Genomic DNA, 16,581 nt, shown 5'->3' on the forward strand with positions numbered 1-16,581 from the left:
TGGGGGACATCTGTGCCACAAAGAGTGAGGGAAAAACAACTGCCCTAAAGTCACACCTGTTATCTCAAGAAGTTTAGCAAATTCATTGATCAATATTCATGTCTTTTTCCAAAATAATCCCCAAGACCCACCAAATGGTTGCCTCTACATGTTTCTCCACAAAGGTGGCTTCTTCTGGAACTTTTGTAGGACCTTTTTTTTAAATACATTACCAACTTTCAAAATGATCACGGTTCCAAATAATCCCCAAGACCCACCAAGAGGTCCAATAGGGGACGTCTGTGCCACAAAGAGTGAGGGAAGAACAACTGCCCTAAAGTCACACCTGTTATTTCAAGAAGTTTAGCAAATGAATCAATTAATATTCATGTCCTTTTCCCAAATGCAAACTTCTATCCCAAGGGATTGACCCTTTTAAACAGGTTTTGGAGCCTCACTGGTAACAGGGTGAATAGCCACAGCCGAGGCTCCAAAACCTTTGCTCCACCCAAGACCTCCTGCTCTCAAACTCCCTTGTCACCTCATCACATGCTCACCTTCAGGACTTCTCCAGAGCCTCTCCCATCCTCTGGAATGCTCTACCTTAACCTGTCCGATTTTCTCCTTCTTTATCCACTTTCAGACGATCCCTGAAAACTCATCTCTTCAGAAAAGCCTATCTGCCCCCCCCCCCCCCCCCCCACACCTAACAACTTTACATTTATCTTCTCCGTCAGCACATAGCCCACAGTTTTTACCCCTTGTATCTGTCACGTGGGCCATGTACCTGAGATGAGACCGAAGTAGTGGGGAGGCCTCCCTTGCACCTCGGGTCCTTGAAACCTCTGGAGATGGAGACAGAGACTTGGTGGACACCGAGTGGCATGGGTGCCAGGGGTGCGGAGCACTGTGCAAGCCTTAGTCCCAGATCCGAGCCGAGGTCAAGTCCAGTTTGGCAACGAAGTATAAAAGTGTTAATCAGAAGAAGAATAGTCGAGATCCAAGCCGGGGGTCGGTTCCAATCTGGCAGCTGAGTACAAAACGGGGCAAAGAAGTAGAATGGTCAAGGTACAAATCCGAGGTCAATGGCAAGCAGCAATCAAGAGTAGTCAAGTAGGTTTCCAGCTCACAACAAGTTCAGGCAGATCACGGACTAGCACAGGAACAAGGGGGGGACTGAAGATAATCCAGCAATTTGGCAGTGTCTGGGCTGGGCTTATTTATGGTTAGGTTTGCGGTCACTTCCTGTGCACCTCCTGGGCATTTTCCCACCTTTTTCCATCAGGTTGAGGTCACTTCCTGTGCACCTCCTGGGCATTTTCCCACCTTTTTCCATCAGGTTGAGGTCACTTCCTGCGCACCTCCTGGGCATTTTCCCGCCTTTTTCCATCAGGTTGAGGTCACTTCCTGTGCACCTCCTGGGCATTTTCCCGCCTTTTTCCATCAGGTTGAGGTCACTTCCTGTGCGCCTCCTGGGCATTTTCCCGCCTTTTTCCATCAGGTTGAGGTCACTTCCTGCGCACCTCCTGGTCATTTTCCCGCCTTTTTCCATCAGGTCTTTTGCGTAGATGCGGGTTGGCGCCCTGAGGCGTCTTTGGTGCATGCTCAGTTGGCACGGGTTTCTTCTTGCGGCAATGCGCCATTGGTGCATGCGAAGCAAGCCCTGGACTCTTACAGTATCTCTTGACCTTCCCTCTTAGATTGTAAGTTTTAAGGAGCAGGGCCCTCCGATTCCTACTGTATTAAATTGTATTTTATTTGTACTGTCTACCCTCAAGTTGTAAAGCGATGCGTAAACTGTTGGCGCTATATAAATCCCGTATAATAAGAATAAAAAAGCCGTCAGGGATCCTGGGTTAGGTCATTGACCACATATGCTCATGACCTTTTGTAGTCACTCTAAAGCAGTGTCACCCCCCTGCTGTCCCCTCCTCTCCGCCTCTCAGATGGACGGGGGCCACGATACATCTACGCCATGCTCCTACACCGATCGTGGGACTTCCAAGTCAGCGGCGTGTCCACGGCTGGCATGTGGAGTGTCATAACATTGGCTGGAGGAGCTCGCGTTTGCATGCTCCCGCGTGTCTGCGTGTCGCATCCTAGCCGCATTATGTATGGCGTTAGAGGGCGGTCAGGGCCGCTTGGGGTTTTAGGTTGGAGGGCTGACATGGTGAACGCACTTTCCTTCGTTTCGGTTTGTCCCCTCACACATGGGAGGTCATACACATGGGTAAGCACGCCACAGATATTTATGGCGATACTTCATCATTATTTTGCACTTGCACATATATTTTGTGGTCGGTACACCGGCTTTTTGCAACACTCTCTACAAATCAGCAGGACATTTTTTAACATTCCCACAACTTTGTCTCTTTTGTTTTCTCTCACCCTTGTCGTTTCTTTCACCATTTTCTTCTTTATGTGTGCCCTTGTCTATATTCTTGTTTACCTTAGTGTAGCGGCCACAACCTTTGCTGTGCTGCCTTGACTTATTGGGCTTACCAGTTACCTTCTCTTGGCCTGCTCTTCCACGTCTAGGGGTTCCCAGGGTTGATACCCAACGACTTGAACACTGACACAGATGAAGTCCTCTTTAAAAGGGTTTATTTTGCAGCAACAACTTTCGATAACACAGTCTCTTAGGGAACAGAGGGCACGGGTGAAGAACTCAGGGACCTTGAACTGCAGGTCTAGCAAAGTCTCTACTTCCACCCAGAGAGTAGCCACTCGCAGCTGGGCACTTCAAGGCTGAACAGATCTCTAGCCAGAGATCATGGCAGTCGGCACGTTGACTCAAAACTTGAACAATCAACTAAGGGTGAACATGAACCTTTTTCCTCCGTACCTGGAATGTTTCCCCTATCCTCAATGGTACTGGAAAAACATGAATTCGTCAATGTCCTTCCCAACTCAGTAACCAGGCACTTCTCAGGATGCCACTTGCCGGCCCTCCTCTGAAGAGTCCTCCCCCGGTCACTTCCACGAGCTGTGGTGCCCCTCCAAGCCGAGAGCACACCCGGACACTTTGAATCCTTCCTCAGTTACAGCGCCTCGGACCAGCCGGTTCTGAGACTCGGGAACAGACAGATCCCTACCCCAGACCAGGCAGGTCTGTCAGGGGCCACTAACAGGAACATGTTGCGGGATGTCGAACACCCCGTGACCGGGACCCCTCCCGGGGCTACCCCGGTCCTGGAACCAGACCAGACCCCACGGGTCTCACAAACACCTCTCCCTTTACATGTGACCCACACCCTCTTACGTACCCCTTCCCAGACTCCTCAGCGGGCCCCAACACTCCCACTGATTGGCTCAGAGAAGACCGATAACTAAACATCCAACCAGGCTTGGTTCTGGCCTGTCATGTGCGCCTCACCGTCCACATGACCAGGCAGAACTTCCAAACACAGTCTGGCCAGACTGGTGTTAAGGCCTACCTACATAATTAACCCTCAGAACCCCTATTGTTCTGAGGCAAAAACAAAATTTACATGCATGTGACATTTTATCCAAAACGTCATCCACTACATTAGTATATAACATGGACACTCTGTATATACTTACACCCCCAGACCATTATTATGGTAACTACCAATAGATTTAAATACATAAGCCCTGTGAACTCATCTGGAGGGTGCCGAGGGGACATGCAGACATTTTGGGACCACTGAATCTAGCTGTTTTTAGCAATCCCTTTTGTGCGATACATTCTCACCGTTCCGTCTTCGCAATGGTAACTATATCACCGTATATATATGGAGATGTGTTTTTGAACACTTTGAAATGTTCAACTATGTTCTGTATACTACAGAATGTTAACAATGTTGTCTAAAATTAGAATTTTCTGGCATATTTCCTAGAATTAAAAATCCCCCTGAAGAAGACCAGAAATGAAAGGGTCGAAATACATCGGGGTATTCATGTGGCTAGTAATGTCACAATGGATTTCCAAAACCATGGTCTCCTTGGTGCATTGTTTGCCATTGGTGATGGCTTATGTTGTTGTTTGTGTCGATAACCATCATTTTTATCTCAAATCTTACTGTATAATTGAATTAATTATTTGACTGAATAAAAGCCTTTTAACTAATTACTCTTTTTAAAAGAGAGTTTGCTGCTAACCCTCCCCCCCCCCCCCCCAGGAAACATTTCCATTTTTTTAAATACATATTCATTTTTTGGTACAATTGTCATGTTATATGTGGCAAATGGGGTACACCAAGGGACGCCTCTTTTCTTTTTCCTTTCTTTTCTATTTCTTCTTTCACATTTTTCACACTCTCTGCCTCTTTTCACTCTTTCCTCCCCTGTCTGCATCTATGCCCATATTTCCATGGACCTTATTATACAGCATAGATATTCTCCAAATATTTATACTCGCAGATCATTATTGTGGTTACTGTCAATGGACTTATAACAACTGTAACAGAAATGCTTAGTATCTGACATATTTGGCTAATGGGGCATATCAAGGGACACATTTCTTCTCACCCTACTTCTTCCTCATGTTCGCCCTCCACCGTGCCTCCAGGTTGGCTGCTGCGGGTCACGCTCCTTCAGCTCCCAGTTGGAGCATTCTCCGTTGTCATCATTGGGGAATCAGTCCTTGGGACCAATTGACCATAATGTAAATATGGAATGCCTTACACAGGCCCCCTTGCTTCTTTTCTAACCTTAACCACCTTTGAATTACTTATTAATAAACATCTTATTGATATATTTTTTTTAAATACCTTGCACATGCATCAACTCCTGAGGAAGCGAGCAGAGCTTGCGAAACGCGGCAAGTAAATAGATGTATATGTATATTATGTATTTTCAGCATTGTACCGAACATGTTTATGGTTGTAAGCTATATGCCTCATGATGTTTTTATGCTCGTGCTCATTTATGATGATGTGTTTGGAATTTCAATAAATTCTTAATTTATTCCATCTACTAGTTATTACCTCTGTGATCAACTCATTCAAAGTCCCATGGGCTAAACTTGTTGTACTATATATAATTAGGAATGGAGTATAAAGAGGCAGTATCCAGACCGCTCTCTTTTTCTTTACTGTAAGAGCGGCAAGGATGTGGAATTCCCTTCCACAGGTGGTGGTCTCAGAGGGAGCATCGATAGTTTCAAAAAACTGGTAAATAAGAAACCTGAATGACCACAACACATACAGGGATATACAATGTAATACTGACATATAATCACACATGGGTTGGACTTGATAGACTTGTGTCTTTTTTCAGCCTCACCTACTATGTAACTATGTAACATATGGAACATCTCGTTACCAGTTCTTTCATACTGGAGATACACAACATGGCCTCCTAGAAGTCCTACTACACAGGGATCCCAGAGATCTCTGCAGAGGAAGACATGTCAGGGCATCTCATTCCCAGTTCTTTAATGCTAAAGCTATAAACACAACCTCCTGGAAGTCCTACTACACAGGAATCCCAAGGTTTTCTGCAGAGGAAGACATGCCAGGGCATCTAATTTCCAGTTCTTTAATATTGAAGATATAAACGTGGCCTCCTGGAAGTCCTACTACATATGGATGAGGGGCTCTCTGCAGAGGAAGACATGCCGGAACATTTCGTTACCAGTTCCACTCATACTGGAGATATACAACATGGCCAGATGGAAATCCTACTACACAGGGATCCCAAGGAGATCTCTGCAGAGGTAGACATGTGCCAGCATATAGAACCTCATTACCATCTTTCATACAGGAGATATACAACATGGCCTCCTGGACATCCTACTACATAGTGATTCCAGGGAGGTCTCTAAAGAGGAAGACATGCCGGGACCTCCCATTCCCAGTTCCCCATACGGGAGATATACATTTCCTCTTGTAAGTCCTACTACACAAGTTACCGGGGAGATCTCTGCAGAGGAACGGGATGTTTCATTGCCATACTTCATACTTGGGGGTGTTTGTATACTGTATAATATGCCTTTCAGGAAGTCCTACTACATAGGGATTCCAGGAAGGTCTCTGCAGAAGAGGACATACTGAGACTTGTGTCTTTTTTCAGCCTCATCTACTATGTAACTATGTAACATATGGAATGTCTCATTACCAGTTCTTTCATACTGGAGATATACAATATGGCCTCCTAGAAGTCCTACTACACAGGGATTCCAAAGATCTCTGCAGGGGAAGATATGCCAGGGCATCACATTTCCAGTTCTTTCATGCTGAAGATATAAACATGGCCTCCTGGAAGTCCTACTACACAGGGATCCCAAGGTTTTCTGCAGAGGAAGATATGCCAGGGCATCTCATTTCCAATTCTTTAATATTGAAGATATAAACATGGCCTTCTGGAAGTCCTACTACATATGGATGAGGGGCTCTCTGCAGAGGAAGACATGCCGGAACATTTCGTTACCAGTTCCACTCATACTGGAGATATACAACATGGCCACATGGAAATCCTACTACACAGGGATCCCAAGGAGATCTCTGCAGAGGTAGACATGTGCCAGCATATAGAACCTCATTGCCATCTTTCATACAGGAGATATACAACATGGCCTCCTGGACATCCTACTACATAGTGATCCCAGGGAGGTCTCTAAAGAGGAATACTTGCCGGGACCTCCCATTCCCAGTTCCCCATACGGGAGATATACATTTCCTCTTGTAAGTCCTACTACATAAGTTACCGGGGAGATCTCTGCAGAGGAACGGGATGTTTCATTGCCATACTCCATACTTGGGGGGTGTTTGTATACCGTATAATATGCCTTTCAGGAAGTCCTACTACATAGGGATTCCAGGGAGGTCTCTGCAGAAGAGGACATACTGAGACTTGAGTCTTTTTTCAGCCTCATCTACTATGTAACTATGTAACATATGGAACGTCTCATTCCCAGTTCTTTCATACTGGAGATATACAATATGGCCTCCTAGAAGTCCTACTACACAGGGATTCCAAAGATCTCTGCAGGGGAAGATATGCCAGGGCATCTCATTTCCAGTTCTTTCATGCTGAAGATATAAACACGACCTCCTGGAAGTCCTACTACACAGGGATCCCAAGGTTTTCTGCAGAGGAAGATATGCCAGGGCATCTCATTTCCAATTCTTTAATATTGAAGATATAAACATGGCCTTCTGGAAGTCCTACTACATATGGATGAGGGGCTCTCTGCAGAGGAAGACATGCCGGAACATTTCGTTACCAGTTCCACTCATACTGGAGATATACAACATGGCCACATGGAAATCCTACTACACAGGGATCCCAAGGAGATCTCTGCAGAGGTAGACATGTGCCAGCATATAGAACCTCATTGCCATCTTTCATACAGGAGATATACAACATGGCCTCCTGGACATCCTACTACATAGTGATCCCAGGGAGGTCTCTAAAGAGGAAGACATGCCGGGACCTCCTATTCCCAGTTCCCCATACGGGAGATATACATTTCCTCTTGTAAGTCCTACTACATAAGTTACCGGGGAGATCTCTGCACAGGAACGGGATGTTTCATTGCCATACTCCATACTTGGGGGTGTTTGTATACCATATAATATGCCTTTCAGGAAGTCCTACTACATAGGGATTCCAGGGAGGTCTCTAAAGAGGAATACTTGCCGGGACCTCCCATTCCCAGTTCCCCCATACAGGAGATATGCCTTTCCTCTTGGAAGTCCTACTACATAGTTTACCGGGGAGATCTCTGCAGAGGAACAGGATGTTTCATTTCCATACTTCATACTTGGGGGTCTTTGTATACTGTATAATATGCCTTTCAGGAAGTCCTACTACATAGGGATTCCAGGGAGGTCTCTGCAGAAGAGGACATACTGGGACATCTCAGCGGAGTCAAATGCCAGGAATTTTCTCCTTTTAATGTCTAATCCCAAGATTAATGAGAGTGCCAGTCAGATCAGAGAGGCAGAGCAGAGAGAGCCATCAGATATCCTTCCAGACACCTTCCTGTCTGGTACATCATGGAGGCCGCTCTGCGAGTCACCGGACAGAATGCGCCTTTTATTCCTGCCGGAAATTTGCTTGCTGTCTGTGTTATATTATTGATACCGGCATCCATGACCGCAGCAGATGAAGACTGGGGGGATCTTCTATCCTGCCAAAACCCATACATGGCATTCACAGTTCTCTGCCTGTAATCACAACCTGTTACCCAATGGCTTAAAGTGGACCTGTCAGTAACTTATCAAAATGGTGTAGCCATGGTGTTAGCACTACTGACTAGGGATGAGCCGAACACCCCCCCCCCCTGTTCAAATCGCACCAGAACTTTCGAATGGCCCAAAAATTTGTGCAAACTTTAGAACCCCATTGAAGTCTATGGGACTCGAAAGTTTGAAATAGAAAGTGCTAATTTTAATGGCTAATATGCAAGTTATTGTCCTAAAAATGGTTTGGGGACCTGGCTCCTGCCCCAGGGGACATGGATCAATGCCAAATTTTTTTTTTTTAAACTGAAGTTTTTTCGGGCGCACTGATTTTAATGACGATTAAAGTGAAATATTCCTTTAAATATCATGCCTGGGGGGTGTCTGTAGTATGCCTGTGAAGTGCCACGTGTTTCCCGTGTTTAGAAAAGTCTCTGCATAAAATGACATTTAACAGAAAAAAAGTCATTTAAAACTGCTTGCGGTTTTAATGTATTATCTGGTTCCAGCAATATGGATGAAAATCATTGAGAAAAAAATGGCATGGGTAGCCCCCCCTGCCCACTACCAGCCCCTTTGGGTTTTGTACGGATATTAAGGGGAACCCCGTACCCAAATTAAAAAAAGGAAAGGCGTGGGGCCCCCAGGCCCTATATACTAAGAACAGCAGTATACAGGCGGTGCAAACAAGACAGGGACTGTGTAGGTTTGTTGTGTTAAGTAGAATTTGTTTGTAATTTTGAACTGGTACATTTTTAAAGTGTAGCTCCAGTCAAAAAAATAAATTTTTAAGCTTTTTGGAAAACATAGGGAAGGGTTATCACCCCTGTATAATTTTTTTGGCTGTCCGTCTTTTTTCATCTCACTTGCTGTTGTCTCCTTCCGTTTGCAAGTAGGAGACGTTTGTAAGTTGGATGTTTGAAACTAGGGGCCTGCCCTATATGCTCTGCAGAAATGGCGGAACAAGGTGTTGCCACAACATTGTAAGCCCTCAAAGTGACTCTTGGTGGGCGCTGGAGCGCCCTGCTGTGAACGATTATATCAAGAATTGTAATTACATGCCATTGTTGAACAGTGGTAGAAAAATTGGGCCTTTGGTGGTTGTGGTGTTGGTGCCACAACACTATAAGTCCTCACAGTTACTCTCGGTGGGCGCAGGAACGGGCCCTACTGTAAAATATTATATCAAGAATTGTAATTACATGCACCTGTTAAACAGGGGCTTAAAAATTGGGCCTTAGGCACTGCTTGGTGGTGATACAACACTGCAACCTCTCCCAGATACACTAGTTGGAGTGCAGGAATGAGCCCTGCTGCAAAGCATTGCATCAAAAATTGTAATTACATGCCCCTGTTAAACAGGGGCTGAAAAATTGGGCCTTAGGCACTGGTGCCACGACACTGCAACCTCTCCGATAAACTCTAGTTGGAGTGCAGGAATGAGCCCTGCTGCAAAGCATTGCATCCAAAATTGTAATTACACGTCCCTGTTGAACAGGGGCTGAAAAATTAGGCTGGTGGCGTCACCCAGAACCAAAAATGTTCTTCCAAGCTATCATCAGGATCATTGAGGAGGAAGAGGATAGTCAGTCAACATAACAGGACAGTCACTCAGCATCAGCATAGGCAGTCTTGAGGGGATGTGACATTTCAAAAAAAATTATTCGGTTACATCAGCTTCAGGTGCTTGGTAGCTGGTGGTGATCCAAGACTGATTCATCTTTATGAAGGTCAGTTGATCAACCGAGTCGGTGGACAGGCGCACCCTGTGATTGGTTACAAAGCCACCAGCAGCACTGAAGGTGCGTTCCGAAAGAACGCTGGATGCAGGACAGGCCAGTAGCTCAATTGCATACTGTGCAAGCTCTGGCCAGTGATCCATCCTCAAGACCCAGTAACCCAGAGGATTTTCGGTGGGAAAGGTGTCCAAGTCTGACCTTGCCCCTAGGTATTCCTGCACCATGTAAATCAGATGCTGGCGATGGTTGTTGGAACCGATCGTACCTTGGGGCTGCGGACTAAAAAAATAGTTTGAACGCATCGGTCAGACAGCCACCTTCATAGTTTCATAGTTAGTAAGGTTGAATAAAGACACCTGTCCATCCAGTTCAACCTGAGTGTCTACAATTGTCCCTATCCCTGTACATTGCACACTCACATCGGTCCCTACCCTCAAAGAGCCCACAATCCAAGGTCCCCATTCATATACTAGGGCCAATTTTGGACAGAAGCCAATTAGCCTACCTGCATGTCTTTGGATTGTGGGAGGAAACCGGAGTACCCGGAGGAAATCCACGCAGGCACAGGGAGAACATGCAAACTCCAGGCAGGTAGTGTCGTGGTTGGGACTTGAACCAGTGACCCTTCTTACTGCTAGGTGAGAGTGCTAACCTTCTTCACCACTCCTTCTGACCGATGCCTCAGCAACACGTTGTCCAGCACCAGGAGTTTGTAACCTCCCAGTCTCTGGGAACGTGTTGCACAGACCTTTCTGCAAGGCCTCCGGGAGATGTCTCATCCTCTGCTCCCTCTGCGATGGCAAGATAAGGTCCGCAACCTTACCCTTGTACCATGGATCAAGGAGAGTGGCCAGCCAGTAATGGTCCCTCTCCTTGATCCGAAGAATACGAGGATCCTTCCACAGGCTTTGCAGGATCAGGGAGGCCATGAAGCATATGTTAGCTGAGTCCTCTGGGTCACTAAGGACAACATGATCTGTAGCCACCTCCTCCCAGCCACGTACAAGTCCACGGGTTTCTTGGGACTGTAAATGATCCCTAAAAGACTGCTGATGCTGAGTGTCAGGCTCCACCTCCATGCTGACACAAGCCTGCTCCTCCTTGTCCTCTTCCTGTGTGATGGGTGGCACAGCAGGAACACTGTCTGGATAAAAGGGTCCTTGATAGGCAAGGAAGTCCTCCTCTTCCTGCCTCTGTTCTGCCTCAAGTGCCCTGTCCATTATTCCACGCAGCGTATGCTCCAACAGGTGGACAAAAGGTACAGTGTCACTGATGCATGCACTGTCACTGCTCACCATCCTCGTGACCTCCTCAAATGATGACAGGACAGTGCATGCATCCCTGATCATACCCCACTGGCATGGTGAAAAAAAAAAGAGCTCCCCGACCCTGTCCTGGTGCCATACTCACACAGGTACTCATTGATGGCCCTCTGCCTCGTGTGCAGCAATGTTGAGTTCCACCTGGTGGGCATGTCACATATAAGGCGGTTCTTGGGCAGGTTCAACTCCTTTTGGAGCTCAGCCAGCCGAGCACAGACATTAAATCATCTGCGGAAATGCACACAGACTTTCCTGCCCTGCATCAGGACATCCTGTAAGCCTGGGTACCTGCCCAAGAACCGCTGCACCACCAGGTTAAGGACGTGAGCCAGAAAGAGCACATGGGTCAGTTGTCTCTGTCGGAGGGCGGAGAGGAGGTTGGTGCCATTGTCGCAAACCACCATTCTTGGCTTAAGCTGGCGTGGCGTCAACCACCTCTCGGCCTGCCCCTGCAGAGCTGACAAAATATCTGCCTCAGTGTGGCTCCTGTCCCCCAAACAAGCCAACGCAAGGACGGCATGGCATCGTTATGCCTTCGTACATGCGTAGCCCCTGGAACGCCTACGGAGCACCACTGGTTCCAAGGACAAGGCACTGGAAGAGGCCATGGAGGAAGAAGAAGAGGAGGGGGTGGAGGAGAGAGTTGTGTCACAACCAGTAGTAGCATTTTGGAGGCGTGGTGGCGGAACAACCTCCAACACTACTGCACCTTGTCCTGCATCCTTCCCAGCTGCCAGAGGAATGACCCAATGGGCCGTGAAGGATAGGTAACGTCCCTGTCCATGCCTGGACCATGAGTCAGCGGTAATATACCTGTGGCTAATTATGGCTCTACTCGCTGCCGGCACTGTGATTGGCCAAGCATGCGGGGTCACAGTGCATGCTTGGCCAATCATGAGCCAGCAATGCACTGCAATGGCATAGTGCATTGTGGGCCATTCACGCCACGCGAATATGGTGAGAACGGTCCACAAAGTTCTGATTTCGCCGAACAGACGAACGCCCGATGTTCGAGTCGAACACTGATCTCATCCCTACTACTGACAAACAATCCGCCAAATCAGTTTCAGTTATGCTGCGTACACACGATCAAACTATGGTCAAACAACTACTCTGGTCCGCCGGACAATCCGCCCGTATGTGGACTCCGGTGGACTTTTTTTTCCCCCAAAAGTCCGGCGGACTTAGAAAGTAGTTTTGACTCAAAAATTGTCCGCCGGACTGCGAGTCCGGCAGACAATCCAGCCGTCTGTGAGCTAGTCCACCGGACTTTTGAAATGAACGGACTTTCCCGCACACGGAGCCGGGACTAGTGAAGGAAGTCAATGTCGCCGCCTTTGGCGGCAAGATTTACACGTTGCTAGCCCCGTCACCTGGTGTGGACTTAAAGGGGAAGCCCTACGCCAAAAGGTCCATATAAGACCCTTATCCGAGTACGCAACCCAGCCGGACAGGAAAGGGGGTGGGGACGAGCGAGGGTGATGTCCCCGCCTCTTATGATTGAACAGTCCCAGCATCCTCTGGAAAAGTCCGGTTGTGTGTGGGCAGGTCTGCTCGTTCGGAAAGTCCGGCGGACCTCCGCTTCAAAGTCTGGCGGTTTGTCCGCCGGGCTAAGTCCGCCGGACAGTCTGATTGTGTGTATGCGGCATTACTTTGATCATAGTTAGAGCCTGAAGATTGAATGTGTACACTTGACTAAGTAGAAATCTTCTCCTGCAGCTCCCTGCAGACTATTCCTCCCTCTGCATCTCCTCGCAGATAACTGTTCCTAAGAGTTCTCCATCCATCACTGTGTGAGGGACAGGAACATCACTTTTGACCGTGTAAAAGTTATGGTCTTAGTTCTCTTCACCTCCTGCCCAAACTTGCTTCTCCTTACACACTTGGTCTCCTCCTGCACCACTTGTAATTACATTTAGGGTATAACACACCCTCTTCTAATGGGTATGAAGAACTCACTCTGAATAAGCCCCTCTACCAGCTCTGGTGATTCACTGCTACTAGGCCTGAGGCCTGCAGAACCTCTCCCCACAGGCCCAGAAGGTTAAAGTCTAGGAAATGGACCGCTGCTCCCAGCTACTCCAGCTTGTAAACCATGTGCCAGCCGGCCACACTGATTTGACACACATCCCCACAGTCTCTTCTCTGATCCGGGACTCTTCACCATCCACCGTGTGCATGATAAAGTCTCTGTTAGGGACCGTATGTAGACGTAAAGTTCCCTTACAGAATCCCTGGCACCTCCAGCCATCCACTCACCGACCTTCCAACCTTCGAGCCCTGAGTCCTTGATGAGGAACTTTCCCGGACCATGCGTTCCAACAGTGTCTCCAGCCCCTCTGCTCCAGGAGTTCCCTGCCACCGACCGTTGAGTTGAGAGGAATCTTAATATAACGCGGTCTTAGCCCGAAGGGTCCCGGCGCGCATAGTGTGGTGACAGAGACATTGCCAATGACCGTGTAGAGGCAAAGTTCCCTCACAGTTCTCCCCCCCGGGCCTTCTCCTGCGATCGCTACACCCCTCCCCACCAGACGGGGGTGTGTGCTCCTGCGGCTGTCTAGCACTCCATTCCTCACGTCACCCAGCCGACTACTCCTCCCCCCAGCAGCATGTGACCTCAGCATATATAGGAGGCCCGCCCCCTGCTAATACCAGTTAGGGATTGGTCAGGGCTCCCACATGTGCTGCCTGCCACTCCAGCTCTAGGCCCAGCCTCCTCTTCCAGAACATTCTCCCTGGAAGCAGGGGAGGCACCTCAGAACTGGAGCCCAGGTGGCCACACCCACTGCTACTCTGACCACTCCCAGCCCCCCCAGATCAAAACAGACTGACCTAGCTTGCAGCACAGGCCTGCCTAAATTTACCTGTGCTGAAAAAACCTAGTAAAAGAACCCTTGCTAGCACCTACCTTCTGGTAGAGGGTGCTACAATGGCATGAATAAAATCCTGATGATGCTGGACTGGGGGGGAGTGGCCTATTGCGGTAAAGATACGTTGTTACTTTGTCCCCCATTGTTATTTAAATATATCAAGCTGTTTTTGTTTGTATCATGTCATTTATATTTTTTTCAGACGTATTTACTGTATTTCCTGATGAAGCTGTTTGCAGCGAAACTAGTTGAAATACCATACCATCTGCAATTTTAGATATTAATTGTTGTCTTTGTATCAATAAACTTTGTTATACATTTTTATACTGGCGTTGTACATATATATTTGTTGTTTGTATACTTTACTTGTACCGAGATAGTCCACATGCTCTGCCTCTTTTTGTAGGTTCTGGTTGGGGAACCAGATTCTCCAATGTCTATTCCATTTTGATTTGGATGATGGTACACTAGGTATAAATCCTTACTTTTTGCCTTGTTGTGAGGCCACACAATTATCTCTTTTGGAAATTGGAAAACTATTTGAGTTAGAAAATTATTCTAAACTGATTGGAAAACGTTTCGAACCGATCCAATTTCAAATTCGAAAAAAAAAATTGAATCGATTGGAAAACGAATAAACAAAACCAATTTCCGGAAAAAAAAAGAGTATTTATAGCTTGACACATTAAGCACAATAAAGTAAACATTCCCCAATGAGCTGAAATTCTTACCCCCGACACTTGCAGTTTACAACTAACAGGAGCTCCTGCTCTCTTAGTGTTGCTTCCCCGGACTTCTGGTCTTTACAGGAAGCAGTTAACTGTGGACAGTGCAGTCTACACTCAAGTTCATTCGTTTGGAGAAGGGGGGGGGTGGGAGGAGCAGGGGAGTGCTTTGCCATGCTACGCTTTGGGGCTGTGTGCTTCTATTGATGAACACAGTGTAGGGAGACACAACTCTAGTCCCTGCATGCAAGGGTGGCTCCATAGGATGCTGCAAGAGAAAGAAGCCACCCTGAAACAAGAAAATCTGCCCTCCAGATTCGGTCCGACCTGTGTCCTCCTGGATCCACACTACCTTCTCTCACATGTTCTGACTCTATCCCAGTCTCCTCCTTTCTCCCTGCCCCGAATGTTCCCGGGCTTTTCCTTTTTAAAGTCTACCATCCCTTTTCCCACTATTCTGGGATCTGTAGTTCAGAGATCCTGCTTGCAGCATACAAGTCCCAACATTCTTAGCATTGCTATACTAGATCCTGTAATAGCTAAACCGCAGAACACTGCCATCTTGTGGCCATTTAGCATCCTGAAACCAGTAACAATGCAGTGTGTTACATACATTTATAGTCAATGTAACAAGGCACAAATGTAAACACAGCCAAGAACTGTACAGGCACCAGGGATTACATGATTGCATCATCTCTGAGCTGAAATCTCAGTCCAAGTAAACGGTGACTGCATGATGCCTAAGAAAAGATGGCGCCATCCATCTGGAGAGAAAAGCTGATGAAGGCATGGTCAGGGAGGAGTACCTTGACCTCTAGAAGTAAATACCTCCAGCCTTCAGTCTTGCGCAGCTTTACCGGCCTCCTGTCCTGGACCGAAACGGCTTCCTCTGATTTCACTGCATACTGTGAGATTCCCACCATGTGCATTAGAAGCTCGCAGCAAGAGTCTGCTTCTCCCTTTTCTCAGTCGGAGCTCTTTTGCAGAGGAGCTGCAAGAGGCCGATACCAAGTCTAATTCAGATACAGAAACCTAGGGCTCCATTCGCGTTGTGAAATCCACAGGCAGAATCGACCACGATTCCGCCCCTTGATTCCAAATGGTCGGCAGAGCGTGTACGGCCTGTGTTTGGGGCGGGGGGTCGACACAAATCTGCATGGAAATTGGGCTTTAATAATCGCAGGCGAGGCCTGAACAGGGCCTTAAAAAAATACATTGGGCTCCATTCACACGGTGCTGCGATTCTGCCCGCATTTGCATGTTTTTAGCGCATTTTTTTTATTATTTATTGCAATTTATTTTTTTATTCATTGCAATTTATTTTCTTTATTTTTTTGTATTTGAACATGTGTGTGTGTTTTTATCGCATTTGCTGTGTGTTTTTTTTCTTTAAAGATTATTTTATTAATTTATTGCAATTTATTTTCTTTATTTTTTTTGTATTTGAACATGTTTGTGTGTTTTTATCGCATTTGCTGTGTGTGTGTGTGTGTGTTTTTTTTTTTCTTTAAAGATTATTTTATTAATTTATTGCAATTTATTTTCTTTATTTTTTTTGTATTTGAACATGTTTGTGTGTTTTTATCACATTTGCTGTGCGTGTGTGTGTTTTTTTTTTTTTTCTTTAAAGATTATTTTATTAATTTATTGCAATTTTATTTATTTTTTTTGTATTTAAACATGTGTGTGTGTGTTTTTATTGCATTTGCTGTATGTTTTTTGTTTTTTTTTTCTTTAAAGATTATTTTATTAATTTATTGCAATTTATTTTCTTTATTTTTTTTTGTATTTGAACA

This window comes from Lithobates pipiens, unplaced genomic scaffold (assembly GCF_037356315.1).
Source record: "Lithobates pipiens isolate NorthernLeopardFrog02 unplaced genomic scaffold, aLitPip1_a1.2 Scaffold_13, whole genome shotgun sequence".
NCBI lineage: Eukaryota > Metazoa > Chordata > Amphibia > Anura > Ranidae > Lithobates > Lithobates pipiens.